We start from the raw sequence: 20,584 nt of genomic DNA, 5'->3' as shown, positions 1-20,584 counted from the left end.
TAAAAGAATAAGATAAAACCTAGAAAGAAAAAAAACCTTAATGAAATAGAGATAAGTAATTTACCTGATAAAATGTTCAAAGTAATGGTCATAATGATGCTCACTGACCTGGGGAGAAGAATGGATGGACACAGGAAAACTTCAACAAAAAGAGGGAAAATATGAGAAAGTACCAAATAGAAATCACTGCTGAAGAATACAATAACTGAACTGAAAAATACACTAGACACATTCAACAGCAGACTAGATGAAGCATAAAAGAGGATGAGTCAACTTTAAGACAAGGCCGTAGAACTCACCCAATCAGAGCAGCAAAAAATAAATTGAGTAATTTTTTTTTTAAAGTGAAGATAACTTAAGGAGCTTATGAGGCAAAACCCAATGGACACACATTCAACTTATAGGTGTACCAGAAGGAGAGGAGAGAGAGAAAATAGCAGAAATCTTGAAGAAATAATGGATGAAAACTTCCCTAACCTGGGTAAAGAAATAGACATCCAGATCCACGAAGTTCCGAGTTTAAATAAGATGAATCCAAAGAAAACTACACCAAGACACATTATAATTAAAATGTCAAAATTAAAGACAGAGAGAGAATATTAAAGAGCAGCAAGAGTGAAATATTTTGTTATGTATAAAGAAACACTCATAAGACTAACAGTAGATTTTCCAGCAGAAACTTTGCAGGCCAGAAAGGAGTGGAATGATATATTCAAAGTGTTGAAACAAAAAATAAAAATCCAACAAATAATACTCTAACCCAGAAAAGTTATCTGGTAGAATTTAAGGAGAGAGAAAGAGTTTTCCATACAAGCAAAAGCTAAAGGAGTTTTCACCACTAAACTGGCCTAACAAGAAGTGTTAGGAGGACTTATTTAAAATAAAAAAAAAAAAGTTTAATTTCTAACAAGAAAACATATGAGAGAAAATATATAGTAGGTAAATATATAGTAAATTTAGTGGTTTAATGGTTTAGTGGTTTAATATATAGTAAATTTAGTGGTTTAATCACATAAAGCTAGTATAAAGATTAAAAGACAAAAGCAGTAAAAACAACTATTACAATCATTAGTTAAGGGATATACAAGACATAAAGATATAAACTGTGAGGTGGAAAGTAAAAATTTTGAGATATAGGGATCAAACTTATGTTGTTATCAATTTAAAATAGAATGTTATGTTATTATACAAAAGCCTCCTGGTAACCACAAAACAATCCTTTAGTAAATACCGAGAGAGAGAGAGGGAGAGAGAGAGAGAGAGTAATATAAGCATAACAGTAAAAAAAAAATTCATCAAACAACAAAGGAAGAGAAAAAGATTCAATATGTGGTGCTGGGAAACTGGAGAGCTACATGTAAAAGAATGAAATTAGTACATTTTCTCACACCATATACAAAAATAGACTCAAGATAGATTAAAGACCTAAATGTAATACGTGAAAAAGCTGTTAGGAGAGAACAGAGGCAAAACACTCTTTGACATCAATTGCAGCAATATTTTTATGGATCAGTCTCCTAAGGGAAAAGAACCAATAGCAAAAATAAACAATGGGACCTAATTAAATTTAAAAGTTTTTGCAAAGCAAAGGAAACCATCAACAAAATGAAAAGATAACCTACTGAATGGGAGAAAATATTTGCAAAAAGCTCATACAACTCAACATCAAAAACAAACAAACCAACAAAAAACAGAATTAAAAATGCACAGAAGAATTCAATACACATTCTTCCAAAGAGTAAATGCAGATGATCAACAGACACACCACTAATCATCAGGAAAATTAAAATCAAAACCACAATGAGATATCACCTCACACATGTCAGAATGGCTATCATCAAAAAGAAGACAAATAACAAATGTTGGCAAGGATATGGAGAAAAGGGAACACTTGTACACAGTTGGTAGAAATGTAAATTGGTGCAGCCACTGTAGAAAACAGTATGGAGGTTCCTCAGAAAATTAAAAATTGAACTACCATGTGATCTAGTAATTCCACTCCTGGGTATACATATAAAAAAACCAAAAACACTAATTCAAAAAGATGCATGTACCCCAATGTTCATAGCAGCATTATTTACAATAGGCAAGATATGGAAGCAACCTATGAATGAATAAAGATGTGGTATATATATTGAATATATATATATATATATATATATATATATATAATGGAATATTACTCAACCAAAAAAAACGAATGAAATTCTGCCTTTGCAGCAACATGGATGAACCTAGAGGGTACTATGTTTAGTGAAATAAGTCAAACAGAGAAAGATAAATACTGTATGTCATCACTTATATGTGGAATCTAAAAACAAAACAAGCGAATATAACAAAACAGAAAAGGACTCACAGCTATAGAGAACAAAGTAGTGATTACCAGTGAGGAGAGGGAAGGGCAAGGGGCAAGATAGGGGTAAGGAATTAAGAGGTAGAAACTACTATGTATAAAATAAATAATTATATTCTACAGCATAGGAAATGTAGCCATTATTTTGTAATAAATGTAAATGGAGTATAATCCAGAACAATATTGAATAAGTATGTTGTATACCAGAAACCAATATAATATTGTAAGTCAACTATGCTTCAATTAAAAATAATTATAATTTAAACTGGTACACTCTTACAGAGACACCAGGGTGATTTTAAAATTTATCTGAAAGATAACATTTAAATTTCTAAAACATTGTGAAGATTGTTTAGGATGAAAAACTAACACTTGTAAATTTGGTGTGATAAATTCAAAAGAACAAACATGTTTGGAAACACATCAATGATTGTAATTTAATTTTGTTGAACATATAATTTTACTTGCTTGTATATTTAAATATTTTGTAGCTAAAATAATTATTCACTTAATGAATAAAAATAATATAAAATTTGGGAAGCTATTAAAAAAAGAAGAGTGCAAGAGAAGAAAAAAAGGAACACAGAAGAACTACAAACACAAGTAGAAAAGAATTAACAAAGTGGCAATATGTACATACCTATCAATAGTTACTTTAAATGTAAATGGACTAAATGCTCCAACCAAAATACACAGAGTGACTCACTGATAAGAAAACAAGACCCATATATATATACTGTCTACAAGAGAGTCATTTTAGATGTAAGAACACACACAGACTCAAAGTGAAAGGATGAAATAAGACAGTCTATGCAAACAGAACCAAAAGAAAGCTGGAGTAGCTATATTTATATCAGAAAAAATAGGCTTTAAAACAAAGACGGTAGTAAGAGACAAAGATGGGCATTACATAATGATAAAGGAGTCAATCCAACAAGAGAATACATTTATAAATATTTGTGCATCCAACATAGGAGCATCTAAATATATAAAGCAAATTTTAACAGACCTAAAGGGAGAAATAGACAGTAATAGTTGTAGGGGATTTTAATGCCCCACTTACATAAGTGAATAGATCAACCAGAAAGAAAATTAATAAGGAAACATCTGCCTTAAAGGATGTGTTAGCCAGATGGACTTAACAGATATATACAGAACGTTACACTCAAAAATAACAGAATACACATTCTTCTCTAGGGCTCTTGGAATATTTTCCAGGATAGATCATATGTTAGGCTACAAAACAAGTTTTAATAAATTTATGATAATTAAAATCATATCAAGCGTCTTTCTGAACACAATATTAAACTAGAAATTAATTACATGAAGACAACAAAAATTTACATATGTGGAGATTAAACAACATACTACTGTGCTTGCTTTGGCAGCACATATACTAAAATTGGAATGGTACAGAGAAGATTAGCATGGCCCCTGTGCAAGGATGACATGCAAATTCGTGAAGCATTCCATATTTTTAAAACAAACAAACCAATCCAAAAATGGGCAGAAGACCTAAATAGATATTTCTCCAAAGAAGATATACAGATTGCCAACAAACACATGAAGGGATGCTCAACATCACTAATCATTAGAGAAATGCATATCAAAACTACAAGGAGGTATCAACTCACACCATTTAGAATGGCCATCATCAAAACATCTACAAACAATAAATGCTGGAGAGGGTGTGGAGAAAAGGGAACCCTCTTTCACTGTTGGTGGGAATGTAAATTGATACCACCATTATGGAGAACAGTATGGCGGTTCCTTAGAAAACTAAAAATAGAACTACCATACGACCAAGCACTCCCACTACTGTGCATATACCCTGAGAAAACCATAATTCAAAAAGAGTCATGTACCACAATGTTCATTGCAGCTCTATTTACAATAGCCAGGACATGGAAGCAACCTAAGTGTCCATCGACAGATGAATGTATAAAGAAGATGTGGCACATATATACAATGGAATATTACTGAGCCATAAAAAGAAACAAAATTGAGTTATTTGTAGTGAGGTGGATGGACATAGAGTCTGTCATACAGAGTAAAGTAAGTCAGAAAGAGAAAAACAAATACTGTATGCTAACACATATATATGGAATCTAAAAAAAGAAAAAAAAAAGATTCTGAAGAACCTAAGGGCAGGACAGGAATAAAGACACAGACATAGGGAATGTATTTGAGGACAAGGGAAGGGGGAAGGGTAAGCTGAGACAAAGTGAGAGAGTGGCAAGGACATATATACACTACCAAATGTAAAATAGATAGCTAGTGGGAAGCAGCTGCATAGCACAGGGAGATCAGCTCTGTGCTTGTGATCACCTAGAGGGGTGAGATAGGGAGGATGGGAGGGAAATGCAAGAAGGAGGAGATATGGGGATATATGCATATGTATAGCCGATTCACTTTGTTATAAAGCAGAAACTAACACACCATTGTAAAGCAATTATACTCCAATAAAGATGTTAAAAACAACAACAACAACAAAACCCACAACTTACTACTGAGCAATCAATGGGTCAGAGGGAAGTCAAAAGAGAAATAAAAAACTCTGAGATGAACAAAAATTGAAATGTACCAAAATTTGTGGGATACAGCTGTTCCAAGTTCTACATCCACGATTCAGTCATGTGATATACCACATTAACAAAATGAAGGTTAATAATCTCAATAAATGAAGAAAAAGCTTTTGAAATAATTCAACATTCATTTATGATAAAAACTGTCAACACAGTTGACATGGAAACAGTACCTCAACATAATCAAGGTCATATATGACAAGCCCACAGCTAACATCATACTCAACACTGAAAAGCTGAAAGACCTCCTCTATGATCAGGAGCTAGATAAGGATGTCCACTCTCTCCACTTTTATTCAATATGGTATTGGAAGTCCTAGCCAGAACAAATAGGCAATAAAAAGATATAAAATGCATCCAAACTGGAAAGAAAGAAGTAAATCTTTTACTATTTGCAGATGACATGATATTATGTATAGAAAATCCTAAAGATTTAATTAAAAAACTGTTAGAAATAATAAATGAATTCAGTAAAGTTTCAGGATACAAAATCAATATACAAAAATCTGCTGCATTTCTATACCCTAATAAACTAAACTATCAGAAAGAGAAATAAAGAAAACAGTCCTGGGGCTTCCCTGGTGGTGCAGTGGTTGAGAGTCCGCCTGCCGATGCAGGGGACACGGGTTTGTGCCCTGGTCTGGGAAGATCCCACATGCCATGGAGAGGCTGGGCCCGTGAGCCATGGCCGCTGAGCCTGCGCGTCCAGAGCCTGTGCTCCGCAACGGGAGAGCCCACAACAGTGAGAGACCTGTGTACTGCAAAAAAAAAAAAAAAAGAAAGAAAACAGTCTCATTTACAACTGCATCAAAAATAAAATACTCAGGAATAAATTTAACCAATTAGGTGAAAGACCTGTATATTTAAAAGTTCAAGTACTAATGAAGGAAATTGAAAATGAAACAAACATATGGAAATATATACCATATTCATGTACTGGCAGAATCAGTATTTTTATTTTATTTTAAATTTGTATTGGAGTATAGTTGATTTACAATGCTGTGTTAGTTTCACATGTACAGCAAAGTGAATCAGTTATATATATATATGTACGATACTTGTCTTTCTGTGTCTGACATACTTCATTCAGTATGACAATCTCTAGGTCCATCCATGTTGCTGCTAATGGCATTATTTTGTTCTTTTTCATGGCTGAGTAATATTCCTGTGTGTGTGTGTGTGTGTGTGTGTGTGTGTATACACACACACACACACAATATATATATATATATATCTCACATCTTCTTTATCCATTCATCTGTTGATGGATATCTAGGTTACTTCCATGTCCTGGCTATTGTAAATAGTGATGCAATGAACGTTGGGGTGCATGTATCTTTTCAAATGATGGTTTTCTCTGGGTATATGCTTAGGAGTGGGATTGCTGGGTCATATGGTAATTCTATTTTTAGTTTTTTAAGGAACCTCCATACTGTTGTCCATAGTGGCTATACAAATTTACATTCCCACTAAACAAAGTAGGAAAGTTCGCTCTTCTCCACACCCTCTCCAGCATTTGTTGTTTGCAGAGTTTCTGATGATGCCCATTCTAACTGGTGTGAGGTGATACCTCATTGTAGTTTTGATTTGCATTTCTCTAATTTTTAATGATGTTGAGCAGCTTTTCATGTGCCTCTTGGCAATCTGTATGCCTTCTTTGGAGAAATGTCTATTTAGGTCTTCTGCCCATTTTTTGATTGGGTTGTTTGTTTTTTTGATATTGAGCTGTATGACCTGTTTGTATATTTTGGAGATCACTCCTTTGTCTGTTGATTCATTTGCAAATATTTTCTCCCATTCTGAGGGTTGTCTTTTTGTTTTGCTTATGGCTTCCTTTGCTGTGGAAAAGCTTTTAAGTTTAATTAGATCCCATTTGTTTATTTTTGTTTTTATTTTCATTACTCTAGGAGGTGGATCGAAAAAGATCCTGCTGTGATTTATGTCAAAGAATGTTCTGCCAGTATTTTTAAAATGTTCATACCACCCAAAGCAATCTATAGATTCAATGCAATCCCCATCAAAATTCCAATGGCATTTTCATAGAAATTGAACAAATAACCCCAAAATTTGTATGGAACCACCAAAAACCCTGAATAGCCAAAGCAACCTTGAGAAAGAAGAACAAAACTAGAGGTATTACATGCCCTGATATCAGATTATATTGTGGAGCTACAGTAATTAAAACAGTATGGTTTTGAAGTGGGACTTCATCATAATGAAAGTTTTCTGTGCAGCAAAGGAAACCATCAACAAAACGAGAAGGTAATCTACAGAGTGGGAGACAATATTTTCAAATCATATATCTGATAAGGAGCTAATATCTAAAATATATAAAGAATTCATACAACTTAACAGCCAAAAAAAAAAAATAAACAATCCAATTTAAAAATGGGCAGAAGATCAGAATAGACATTTTTCCAAAGAAGACACACAAATGGCCAATAGGTATCTGAAAAAGTGCTGAACATCACTGATCATCAGGGAAAGGTAAATAAAAACAACAATGAGATATCACCTCACACCTATCAGGATAGGTATTATCCAAAAGACAAGAAAAAACATGTTGGTGAGGATGTGGAGAAAAGGGTAGAACTACCATATGATTCAGCAATTCCACTTCTGGGCATTTATTTGAAGGAAATAGAAACACTACCTCAAAAATATATGCACCCATATGTTCACTGCAGTATTATTTACAATAGCCAAGATATGAAAACAACCTAAGTGTCCATCAATGGATAAAAAGACAAAGAACTTGTGGTACATACGAACAGTGGAATATTATTCAGCCACAAAAATGATGAAATCTTGCCATTTGTGACAACATGTGTATACCTCATGGGCATTATACTGAGTGATATAAGTCAGACAGGGAAAGACAAATACCATGTGACCTCTCTCAGGTGTGGAATCTGAAAGAGACAGGGGGTTTGGGGTGGTAGAAATAAGGGAATGAAAAGAAAAAAGGAAAATAATGTACAAGTCTTTTTGTAAGCAGCCTTTGGCAGGAAAGAGCTCTTCGCAGGAGGCCCCTTTTGTCTTGTCACAAAACTTAAATCAGACACCCCTATGCTGTACTCATCTCTAGCCCTAGCACAACTTTCAAATCTTTTGATCACACAATACCTTGCTTAACTTGTTGGTCTTTTCTGTAGATCAAAGAAGTAGAAATGAAGAATAAGTAATTAACAGATGACCAGATCTCTTCCTTAGCATCCCTTTCAGTAATCTCACGAACAAACTGTGTGAACAAGACAATATCAAAAGAAAGATCACAAGAATTTGACAAGCCTGCACACAAACCTGCATGCAGAGGGGGATGGCAACGACTCTGACCCCCTATCTCAATGATTAACTGAGATAACTTCCCCTTTTCCCTTTAAAACTTTCATGGCTGAGCAGAATCTTGGGAGGCGGTTTTTGGGGAACACTGAGTCCACCATCTCCCCAGACTGCCGGCATTCTGATTAAAAGCAACTTTCCTTTCTACCAACATTTGCCTCTCTTGAGTATTGATTTTTGAGTGGTGAGCAGCTGGACCTGATTTGGTAATACTTTAAGAAAATTGTAAAATTTATTGCCATGAAAAAGCTGGATAAATGGAGAGTTATATCATATTTGAGGATAGCAACACAATAACATAATGACCTTAAATCTTACCACATTAATCAACAAATTCAAGATGAAAAAAAGAAAGAAGAGAAGTAACAGAAGTTTAAGGAGGGTGGAAGGAAGTGACCTGGACACCCAATAACACTCCTCTAGTAACATCCTGATGAGTTAAGTATAAATGAATCAGAAAGAAATGGATTTTTTTTCCCTTGAAATACACATGAGTTTAAATACCAAGGAAAAGTATGCTTGGAAAAAATGTTTTGTTAAAACTCCTCCTCCCCCAAAAAGTTTCATTGAAGATGGAGTTTTGTTTTTCACTCTTTTAGTCATTTGTGGTTTGTCTCAGAAAGTAAAATGTGGTAGACATGCTTTTATTCTGAACTGAAAGTGATGTTTATCCTGATAGCTTACCATATATTGGATGCTTACTGTAATACAACATCACATCATATGTATATATTATAATAATAATATGTATAATTATGTATATATATGTACAATATGTATATGTATACATATTATGCATAATATGTATAATATGTATAATATGTATAATATGTATATATTACACATTATGTATAATATGTATAATATGTATATATTACACATAATATGTATATATTATTTTATTTAATCTTTGCTTCAACACTAAAACAGTTAAACAGTGAAATAACACAGGCAATGTTCTGTCAGGTGGGTATTATTGTCCTCATTTTACAGATGAGGAAAACTGAAGCTCAAAGAAATTAAGTACCTTAATTTCAAGTACGTTGTAAGTCCAAAGACTCAAAGACAGTAAGTAGTAGAGCCAGGTCTGGAACCCAGATCTGTCTGAGAATGAGCATAACCAATTCAATACAGAGATTCAACAGTCATTAACATTTGAATAGGAATCTAGGTAAAGCACTGCTCTAAAGCCATCTGTAGCAGCAACAGTTTCCATGGTTAAATGGTTATCTCAAGGGCAATATTAAGGACCTATTCTGGGTTCCTGATGGCAGGAAATGGAAACTTGGTATTCTGAAGTTTATAAGTAAGCACTGTACTATCTATAACAGTACAAATTAGAATGAAAGTCTTTTGAAGCACAAAGGGAGAGACATATTTAAAGTAGGACGTGAGGAATTAACCACGGTAACCTCATGATCACTGGATAAACCTTTCAGTTCAAGGACTCTGTCAATCAATATGGAAAAGGGTTGGAACCTCTCAGTTGCTCTGGCTATAGGCAGCTGGAGGAAAAAGTGTCAGATACAGTAATGAGAGAGGATTGACAGAGATGAAGAGGGAGTGTTGGCAGCATAAACAAATCGGGACAAAGGGAGAATTTAAATATTACCATCAGGTCATTTTCCTGAAGGAAAATCTAACCGGCAACGTTCTGTCGTGACAAAGAGGTAAAGGAGCACAGGCTCTGTTACCAGAGAGACTCAGAGCTCTGCCACTTACCAGAGGGATGACCATGAGCAAATTATCAAACTTGATCCCAAGTTTCTTCATCTTTATAAAGGAGACAACACCACCCATCTTACTAGGTTGGTGCCAGCCTATTCAAAACCCAGACCTGCATGAAACCCAAATCTGCTGTTCTTTCAAACTTCTATTCACTTTCTACACTATAGCCTTTTTACCAAATTACCTTTATTTGTGGTAATTAATGCTTATTAAAAATCACTGGGTGAATGCATTTATATTTAATAACTCTGTTGAAGTATAATTTTCAATGATAAAATCCATTTGTTTTATCACCGCAATCTGATTTTTTTAAAATTTCCACTACCCCAAATAGAAACTTGGCACCCATTTGTACTCTCCATTCCCACCCACAGCCCCAGGCAACAGATTACTAATTTACTTTCTTCCTCTATAGATTTGCCTATTCTGAGCATAGAAATTGATTCATACAATATGTGGTCACTTAGTATGCTTCCAAGGCTCATCCGTGTTTTAGCATTCATCAGTACTTTGTGAATGTGTGCTTTGTTTTTTGAACCTTCTTGGCTAGGATAACAAGGTTTGTTAAGAATCTCCTTGAATATTTCAGTTTCCTTGAAGGTACTGTCTACATCAACCTGAGTTTGATAAACAAGAGCAACAGCCAGAGATAATAAGGAAAGAACATGTCTGATATCCCCCGTTAAACTTTCTAGGGTTCTGAGGTGAGATACCCATGCCTGTGGGTCACTTTGCATACTTGCTACCATTTTCCCGACCATGTCCAGAAGGGATATTAGGTCAGATTAGGCTGCTCTTGACTTCTGTCTTTGAATGCTGGACATTCTTTTTGTGTGCTGTGGCTTTGCTACCTTGAACAGGTAGCAAAGAACAAAAGCTCCCCAGCTTTCCAATTTTTTGCTAGTTCTCCAATCTATGTCCGTTCCTCCACCTAATTCAACTTCTGAATACCCTCTGTCCATTACTTCATATTGATTTTTATTTCTTATTAATTTATCTACCTGGTTACATTTAGAAAAAGTAATCAAAACAGGCACCCATCATTGGGTTTGTCAAGCAAATCTTTCCCCATCTTAAGATACATGCTGGACCTGCCAAGGTGACTCTCTACACAAAGACCCTTCTCCTTTCGTGTTTTTTTTCCAACTTGGACATCCCAATACACCAACTGCCTTGTGTATTCAGACGCTGATCATTGGCCAGGGAGGAAGCTTGTTGTATGGGAAGAACATTGGTATTCGAATTGGATAGACATGAAACTGAATCTTAGCTCTGTCAGTTACCCTCTGGGGGACTTTGGGCAAACAATGCAAGATTTTGAGTCCCAGTTTTCTCATTTATAAAGCAGGTATAAATTATACTTGCCTTCTAGTTGTTGTCAGCATTAAATGTTTGCAAAGTATATGTCACAAGAACACAGTAGATGCTGCATAAATGGCAGTTATGAATTTTATTAGCCTGTCACCCTGAACTCAGCTCTTTTTTCCGTTCACGTAACTGAGCAGCACCCTATGGGGTTTTCCCATGACAGACCCCTACCCCATATCCTCGGCTTTAACTCCTCTCCACAGTACACAGATAATAGTATCTCATGCATATTTCCTGAGTTTTTCAGATGCTAAAAACCACCATCAAATGGAAGAAATTAACTACTTGGTGATCATGAGCACATAGCACACAGACCTACTGGCGCCCAAGGGCTGGTAAAGTTAACGGCCCTGTTACTTCAACATCAACCAATCAGAGAATTTTGCACGAGCTGATCACATACCCTGTTACCACCCCCATCCCCCAACCTGGACTTTAAAAATGCTTTGCTGAAGCCCTTTGCGGAGTTCAGGTTTTGGGGTGGGGCATGAGCCACCCATCTCCTTGCGTGGCCGTGCAATAAACATTTCACTGCTCCAAACTCTGACGTTTCAGTTTGTTTGGCCTCACTGTGTGTTGGGCACATGAACTTGTGTTAGGTAACATTCTCCAAGGCTGCCCTCAGCCCGGGGCTTTCAGATCCAATTGCCTTTTAATCCCAGCACTAGCATAATCACAAATTCCAATGACGGTTTCAAATATTTAGTTAGAAAGCATTTAGAAAAAGAGAGAACTTGTTTTGGGCCTGTTTGATTCTGGAAGATCAATTGAAGAAGACCTCTGACTAGCCACTTACGACTTGCTGGAAGCATCACAACTACATCTGGTTTCATGAACATATGACCTGTACAGTCACACAGGACCCTACATTTATTTATAAAGGCCCTGAGCTTGGTCTAACACTCTGCTGTTGCCGTCTTGAAATTTCTAATAATTTTATCTTTAAATTGTGTTTTGTAAATGAAGTCTGACGGAACAATGGAGTCAGCACATGAGCAGAGAAGGTACTTGCTATAGGTGTGTCCACTTTCCTTGCTGCCCAAATGCAAATAGCATTCAAATACCCCAGGAACACAGAATTCCTGTTGGATCCACAATATGTGTGAGTCAGCAAGACTCAAAGGGAGTACAAAGTAAACATATTACATCAATGAATAACAGCCCTGAGAAGCCATGCTTTCCATTTGAACCAGAACTGGCTTTAAACATAGTAAGAAGGCAATCGTGTTCTAAGAAACTTCAACAACCAAGGAACCCTAATATAAGGTACTTCCCTATATTAGCTAATCAAGTTAGCTGAAAATAACATAAAAGGAAAAGGAAAGATAAGACAATCTCTATATTTCAGTCTTTCCTTACTTCTCAGTAATCTAAAGATAGAAAGTGTTGGCATAATGTGCTCATATTAAGAAATGAAATTTTAAAAGTTGAGAGGTTTTTTTTTGCAGAATTTCCACTGGTCTCAAAAGAACAAAATACATATGATGAGTGAACTATGAAATACAAATTGTCTAATTTCTGTGGTTCTACATATGAGTGAAATACTCTCACATTTGCAGTTAAAGCTGGCATTGCAAAATATAAAGGTGAAACATAAAATTCACGCTAATGATTTAAAATTTTGTTTTTTCTTTTCTTATAATGACCTTAAATAGCAAATGAAAAGCATCATGACAAGAAGAGGCAGAGACCATGGAAAAAAGAAAAAAAAAAAAGCTTTATATTTTAGTACATTTAGCATCACTTTTTTTCTCTTGGTTTTTGAACAGAGGGTCTTGCATTTTCACTGGGCCACAAAATTTATATAACACCCTGCATCTAACTCTGCTCTCTTCTTGGTGGTCCTGAATATCTTCCTGGGGAGAACTTGGGCTACTTGTGCTCTTAGGGAAGGAGGCCCTCTGCAAATGAACTGATTTCTTTTCATAATGAAAATTCTCATTTTTTTAGTCAGAAAATAGTAGAAGCCAACTGGTTTGAGGCTTTCCCCTTACCCCTCCAGCTTATGTAAATTTCTGAGGTGTTATTTTTCCATGCCTCTGGGAAGTCCGAAGACACAACACATTTTTGCATAAACATAAATGATATATTTATCTTGGGGTTCCTCTTTCTGATACTCTTGAACTGACGTTTGGGTGGGGGCTGTTTTTACATCTTATCTCAAGGCCATGCTTAGCTTTAGAGATTTTATTAAATATAATAAGCAAGAAACTGGGATGGAGCTAATGAAAACTGAAGGCTGATGGTGTGCACAGCAGAATCACCAAATATACAAGATTGAAGTATTGTAGAGGTTATCTAGGTAAACATTTTAATGACTCAAGAGTGAAGGCAGGGAATTTCAAATTGTTTTAAAAAAAAAAATGTCTAGGCCACAAAGTGATTGGCCAGGAGGAGAGAAATCTGAATGTGAATCTCAAATTTTCTTCAAGTTTTTTTGGTAAATAAAATCTTGGCACATAAAATGCAACACTGAGAGGAGCTGGGTGAGACTGCACTTATGCCAAGGAGTTTTTGTTTGTTTGTTTGTTTGTTTGTTTTTTGTGGTACATGGGCCTCTCTGTTGTGGCCTCTCCCGTTGCGGAGCACGGGCTCCGGACGCGCAGGCCCAGTGGCCATGGCTCACGGGCCTAGCCGCTCCGCGGCATGTGGGATCTTCCCGGACCGGGGCACGAACCCGTGTCCCCTGCATCGGCAGGTGGACTCTTAACCACTGTGCCACCAGGGAAGCCCCCAAGGAGTTTTTGAACGATACTTCAGTCTGTCTTCATCTATGGCATCGTCATTCCCTTGGTTGCCTAAGCCAAATTCCTGGGACTTGTCCTAGATGCCTTCCTTCACCTCCAATCAATAACTGCTTTTACTGAGTTTCCTACAAAACAAGGTGTGTGCCCCTCCCCTCTACTACATCTGTGGCTCTGCCCTGTTCATCTAACCTTGATGACAGTAACAGTACCTAACCACTCTCCCTGTCACCAGGCTCTCCCACCATGAAGCTGTCTTTGACACAGCCACTAGAAAGATCTCTCTGGAGGACAAATCTGAGACACATGGTTTGACTAAAACATTTGTGGTTCCCTGCGGTTACAAGATAAAGCTCTTTACGGCACCAAGGCTATTGGGGGCTCTCCCTTTCCAGACTGACCCAATTTTCCAGTGAACAGAGTTTTATTTTGCAAATGTACTAAACTGCTTGTAAGTTCCTGAACACATTTTTCTGTTTTATGCCTGTGCACATTTTCTATGTCTGCTTAAGTCCTTTTCTTCATTCCCTAGCCCATCCTTTCTGTGTCTAGTTTTCCAACTCAGTTTCCTTTTCCTCTTCTTCTGTCTATCCTTCCTTCCTCCTCCTCCGACAGCTAACATTGATTAAATGTTTACTATGTCTAGGCACTATGCTTAAGACTCCACACTTTTAATCCTCACAGCAAGTTTATGAACTAGATTCTACAGTTATTCTCATTTTTAATCTCTAAGGAGTTATTTGAGTAACTTAACTAAGGTTACATAGCTATGAACTGTGACCTGGATCTGAACTCAGATCTGGTTGGCTCCCACATGTTAATACTCTCTTAATCACTGTATACTATCTCTTCCAGAAAAATTTCCCTCGGTTGAGTCGGGCAGTGGCTGGCTGGGATGTTCAACAGATCTGTGTCTTCTGCTTCCCAGGCCACAGCTGGATTGCTTTTCCCACCCCTGAGTTAGGCAAGGAAGCTGTGGCTAAGTTCTGGTCAATGGGCTATGGGAGGAATGAGTGCATGCCACTTTCAGGGCTGGCCCCTAAAGTCTCTCTGGTGACCTTCCACACTCTCTCTCTTTTTGCAAAGAAATTGGAAGCCCAGAAGATGACAGTATCATGAAATGTAAGCAGCTTAGGTTCCTAAATGACTGGGTGGAGCACAGCTTTACCCTTCATGCTGGGAGCAAGTGATGCTTTATTTGGAAAGCTCCTAAGACTTCTAGGGTCATCAGTTACAACTGTTTTTTGTTTTTACTTTTTTTTTTTTTTGGCTGCATTGGGTCTTCGTTGCTGTGCGCCACAGCTCTAGTTGTGAGCAGGGTTACTCTTCATTGTGGTGCACAGGCTTCTCATTGAGGTGGCTTCTCTTGTTGCGGAGCACAGGCTCTAGGCTGTGGGCTCAGTAGTTGCAGCATGTGGGCTCAGTAGTTGCAGCTCATGGGCTCTAGGGCGTGAGGGCTTCAGTAGTCGTGTGCATGGGCTCAGTAGTTGTGGCTTGCAGGCTCTAGAGTGCAGGCTCAGTTGTTGTGATGCATGGGCTTAGTTGCTCTGAGGCATGTGGGATCTTCCTGGACCAGGGATTGAACCTGTGTCCCTTGCATTGGTGGGCGGATTCTTAACCACTCCACCACCAGGGAAGTGCTGTTAACACTGTTAATGTTATTTTCCCTAGCACATGGGCTAAGTGCTCCATCTAATGTTACTTTCATATTATATGGGAATTATCTCTTTATGTATCTATCTCTTCCAATAAGATGTTTGGAAACATCTTAAGGGGAAACACTTTTTCTGATCAGTCTTTATGTTTGGTATATTAAGTACACATTAAATATTTGTTGACCTAGAAAATATATCAATGGCTTACTAAATACTAATATTGATAATATGTTTTGAATGCTTATATGCAAAAGGCACATTATCAAGCACATATTCATTGCTTTATATAATTCTAATAATTCACAAATGTTAATTAAGTGGTTACCATGTATTGTGTATTGGGCTCTGAAAGAGGCCCTGGGGATACATTAGTAAACAAAACAAAGTCCCTGTTTGCATACAGCATAAGTTATACTTTGTGTAATCAGATAATAAACAAATAAGAAAAACTCTTAGAATGTCAGATGGTAAAAGTGCTTTGGAGAAATATGAAGTAGCATAAGAAGAAGAGGAATTAATGGGGGTTAGGAGATGTGGCTATCTTAAATGGGTGACAAGGGAAGACCTTGTGGGGATTATAACATTTGAGTAAGGTTGAGAGGAAACAAGTAGTGGTTATCAGGAGGAAATCATTACAAACAGAGGGAACTGCAAGGACAAAAGCCTTGAGTAAGCATGTGCTCACAATGGCTGTACAAGGTACATAGTATCTTCATTTTGCATAGAAAGAAACTGAACCCAGAAAATTTAAGTAACTTATCAAAGAACTTATAAGTGGCACATTCAAGGCTTGAACTGAAATCTTTTGGATTTAAAAGCCCATATTCATTCTGATACACTCTCCAGCCTGTGACTTTTACTTTTAGTTACACTAAAAGTACACACACACACACCATTCTAAAAGAACTGTCATGGGAGGTCATGATGAATGGCTTTCTTAATACCAATGCTTTCTATGTGACTTCTTACTCAATAGAGACTAGAAGGGTGAAGCTAGGGTTTCTGCATGTAGCCTCTCCTTCACTAAACAGATCACCTGCCAGACTTAGAAATGGACTTTGGTGTAATGAAATTGCAGCTGTGAGCTCTTCTGGAAGCTGCATGGTAGAGCTGGATGTTTTGATTTTTCTGAGCTGAAGAAGGAGAGGCTTTTGTGTTGAATGGAAGTTATAGCAGCTTCTCAGTTTTGAAACTTTGCCAGTAGCAGCTGAGACCCTGTGGATCTTGTAGTGGCTGCTCTCTTGCCAGGCCAAATTGGCAGTTTTATTCTGGGAGTTGCCCTTGGAGGCTCAGCCTAGAGCCTCATTCTCCAGCCTGTCCCTTAATACCCTATATTAAATCCCTTTCAGGCATCCAGTTTGTTTTATATATGTACAAGTTGTACATATATAGCTTGCTCATCTATTTTGGTACCAAGATTCAAAGTCCTTTTCAGCAATAGTATTCTAATTACCATTCTGATCTTGCCTCCTATTATAGTAGACACGCCCTCCTTGGACTCTGCTACACTGAACTCCATCACTATCAGGGAGCTTATTTCAGATGTGGTATCTTCGCCTTTCCCTATTTCTATTATGCTTCACAAAGATGCTTAGACTTTTATCACTCATGTATTTTTCACAGCTATGTGTGGAAAGGGGTGTCCTCCAGGCCCTTTTGGGAGATATAGTCAGAGTGTATGCGAGTGGGTCATATGTGATAAATCCACTTCAGCAATCTCATTTATATTAATCTTTGAATCTTTCCACTACATTATACCAATAAATAGTTGCTATCTCAACCTCATTTAACCCAGGCCACTGCTGAGTATAATTTTTGATCCTCCAAGAGAGCAACTATTTAGGACCACTCCTAGCTGCTTGTGTTCATACACTGAATCCAGGATCTCTACCAATTGAAACTATATCAATTAATTTAGCCCCAAAGAAAATTACCTTCCTCCATCCCTAGTCTACTATCCTTGGCAAAATATCCAGGTTTTTGCTATTATAAATTCATAAATGTAAAAAATTCTCTTAACATGTTATCCTTCCTTTTCTGGGTTTTGCAGTATTATTGGCCCTCTACAACATATTGAGATAGTCCTCTCAAAGTAAGATTAGTTATTACTGCATTCTGTTAAGAAAGAAGCCCAACCCAGACCTCTGGATATTGGAAGCAACATATATCACACTGGTTGCCCTGTTCTGACTCAATAACTGAACTGCCCATAAAGCTGTTATCTTTGAGAGAGTCCCTGAGGAAGGAAGAGTTCTTCAGCTCGTCTAGGCTAGAGTACAATCAGTTCTGTCCTTGGTTTTTATGCCCTAGTATACCCAAAGGGTCCAAAAGTGCTGAGACTGATTAGGATGTTTTGTGGGTGCTATAGCAAGCCTAGACAGGAGAATCACAGTCAATGACCCTAGGGTTTTGGAGCAAACCTATGCCCTCTTCAAGTAACTACCATCTTTTTGCAAAAGCTCTTGGGTAGCCTTGCTCAGGTAGTCACTGAACATGACACACCAGAGACCTGAGCTGTTCATCATTAGCTGGAAGGTGTCTGATCCACTAATCAAGAACTCATACCATCACCAAGTGGAAGTGATTACAGAAGATCTGACACCTGAAGGTATGAGTAAGTTGAATAAATAATAACTGGCTCATATTCATCTCTCCAACTTCTCTCTCAACTAACAACTATGGCCTGGTGGTGAGTTCCCTATGACCAGTTGACAGAGGAGGAAAAAGTCTATCCTGGCTTAAATACGCCAGTGTCAGCTGGAGGTGACTGTTGCAACACTGTAGCCCCATCTGGGGAGTACTTGGAGGACTGTGAAGAAGAGTTTTGCCAGTGACAGAACTTTTAGTGGCACATCTAGAGGTCCACTTTGACTGGAAGATGAGATATCCAGAGATGGATGTCTACTCTGATTCATGAGCAGGGGCCATATGGTCTGGGGGTTGGAAATAAAAAAGTTAGGAGATTAGGAAAAAGTTACATGGGTGGACCTCTCTGATTGGACCCAGAGCATGAGAGTATTTGTGTCTCATATGAATGCTCACCAAAGGCCTTGCTGCAGAAGAGGATCTCAATAATCTGAGGGACATGATAACTTGCCCTAGGTGAACATCAGTCAGCTCTTTCCCCGGCTTCTCCACTGATTACTCTAAGGGTTCATGTAAAAAGTGGCATCGGTGGAAGATGCAGAGGTTAAGTATGTACTCAGTTATATAAGCATGTGCTCACCATGGCCAGTCTGGCCACTCTTAAGTGCCCAGCCTGACAGATACAGAGGCTAGATGGAGTTTGATAACGTGCCAGATCCATGGGGGGCCAGCTTGTTACATGGTAGTAGAGTGTCTACATTAGATCTCTTCCATTCTGGAGAGGGTGGTTATTCTCCTCAATGAAATGGGTAATTCATTCATTCAAAAGTATTTATTAAGCACCTACAATGTACCAGGCACAGTTCTAGGTGCTTGGGATATATCAGTGAACAAAAAAGACAAAGGTTGTTGCCCTTAACTTACTTTCTAGAGGGCTGACATACAATAAGCATAATAAATAAGCAAATTGTATAGTATATTTTAAAGTGATAAGTGCTGTGGAGAAAAAAAGTAAAGCAGAGTAAGGGAGATTGGGAGTGCTTAACTTTTTATCATGGAAATTTGAAACATACAAAAGCAGAGACCAGTATAAACCCTCCTTCCTCCTGTAATGTACCTACCACCCAGCTTCAGAAGTGGTGCTCACATGACCAAACTTGTTTCATCTATACCCTTATCCACTTCTTGCCTACCCTCTCATTACTGGATTATTTCAAACAAAAGCATATCATTTAATCTACAAATACTTCAGTATGAAGTAAAAAATGAATATTTTTAATAAAAACATAACCACAATACTATCATTTATATCCAAAACACATAAATTCTTCAAACACATAAATTATCCAAACATAATTTCTTTATATTAATGTACAAATTTCATTTACTATTCCATAAGTAATTCCTTTTTAACTTAATTTGTTTGAGTCCAGCCTCACTTATTCCTTTTGACTGACATGTCTCAAGTCTCATTTAATTTATAGGTCTTCCCTCTTTCCTTCCTTCCAGTCATTTGTTTGTTGAAGAAACCAGGTCATTTGTCCTGTAGAATTTTTCCATAGTTTACATTTTTCTGATTGGAATCCCATGGTGCTATTTAACATAGTCCTTTGTCCCATTTATTTCCTGTAAACTGGTAGTTAGACCTAGCGACTTGAGTGGATTCAGTTTTGATATTTCAGGCATAAATACTTTGTAGGTGGTATTGGATACTTCCATCAGGAGGCACATAATATTAGGCTGGTTTTTGTATGTCAACTTGATCAGTAGCATGAAACATTCACACAAATAGTCGTTTTCTGTTTCTTTCAGTCTTTCTTCATCTATTGGAAGAATTATTCTAACATCACCTATTTGATAACTCAAAGATACAGCTCCTACAAGAAAGGCAGCTCTGTATCCTTTGAGTAGGGAATAGTATTTAGAGACTACAACATGTGCAATGGGTGCTCATTGTTATTGAGTTGTTAATTATTTCTAGACATTTCTAGTGGACAGAACTAGGAAATAAATAATTTTTTTAAAAGGCAGGGCTTAAAAAAAAAAAAGACAGGGTTTGTCATCAGTTTGTACTAACATTTCCAATTCAAATTTAGGTTTTGGGGGTTACTTAAAGTTACCTACTTAACTTTTTAATTTTATATTTCTTCTCTCCAATGTTAAAAATCTTTGTCCCTAATAACATTAACGTAATTAGCTTTTGCTTTTGGAAACTCAGTCTAG

The 20,584-nt window shown here is 37.1% G+C and overlaps 1 non-coding gene across 1 annotated transcript; it reads left to right on the top strand.

Moving 5' to 3' along the window:
- The first annotated feature begins 3,725 nt into the window (after window positions 1-3,725).
- Window positions 3,726-3,832, top strand: LOC115844848 (U6 spliceosomal RNA). Its single transcript, XR_004036237.1, has one exon. It is a non-coding gene; the product is annotated as a U6 spliceosomal RNA (small nuclear RNA).
- The last annotated feature ends 16,752 nt before the right edge of the window (window positions 3,833-20,584 follow it).

Source organism: Globicephala melas, chromosome 1, assembly GCF_963455315.2.
Source record: "Globicephala melas chromosome 1, mGloMel1.2, whole genome shotgun sequence".
Lineage (NCBI taxonomy): Eukaryota > Metazoa > Chordata > Mammalia > Artiodactyla > Delphinidae > Globicephala > Globicephala melas.
This window is presented reverse-complemented; position numbering and strand designations above follow the sequence as displayed.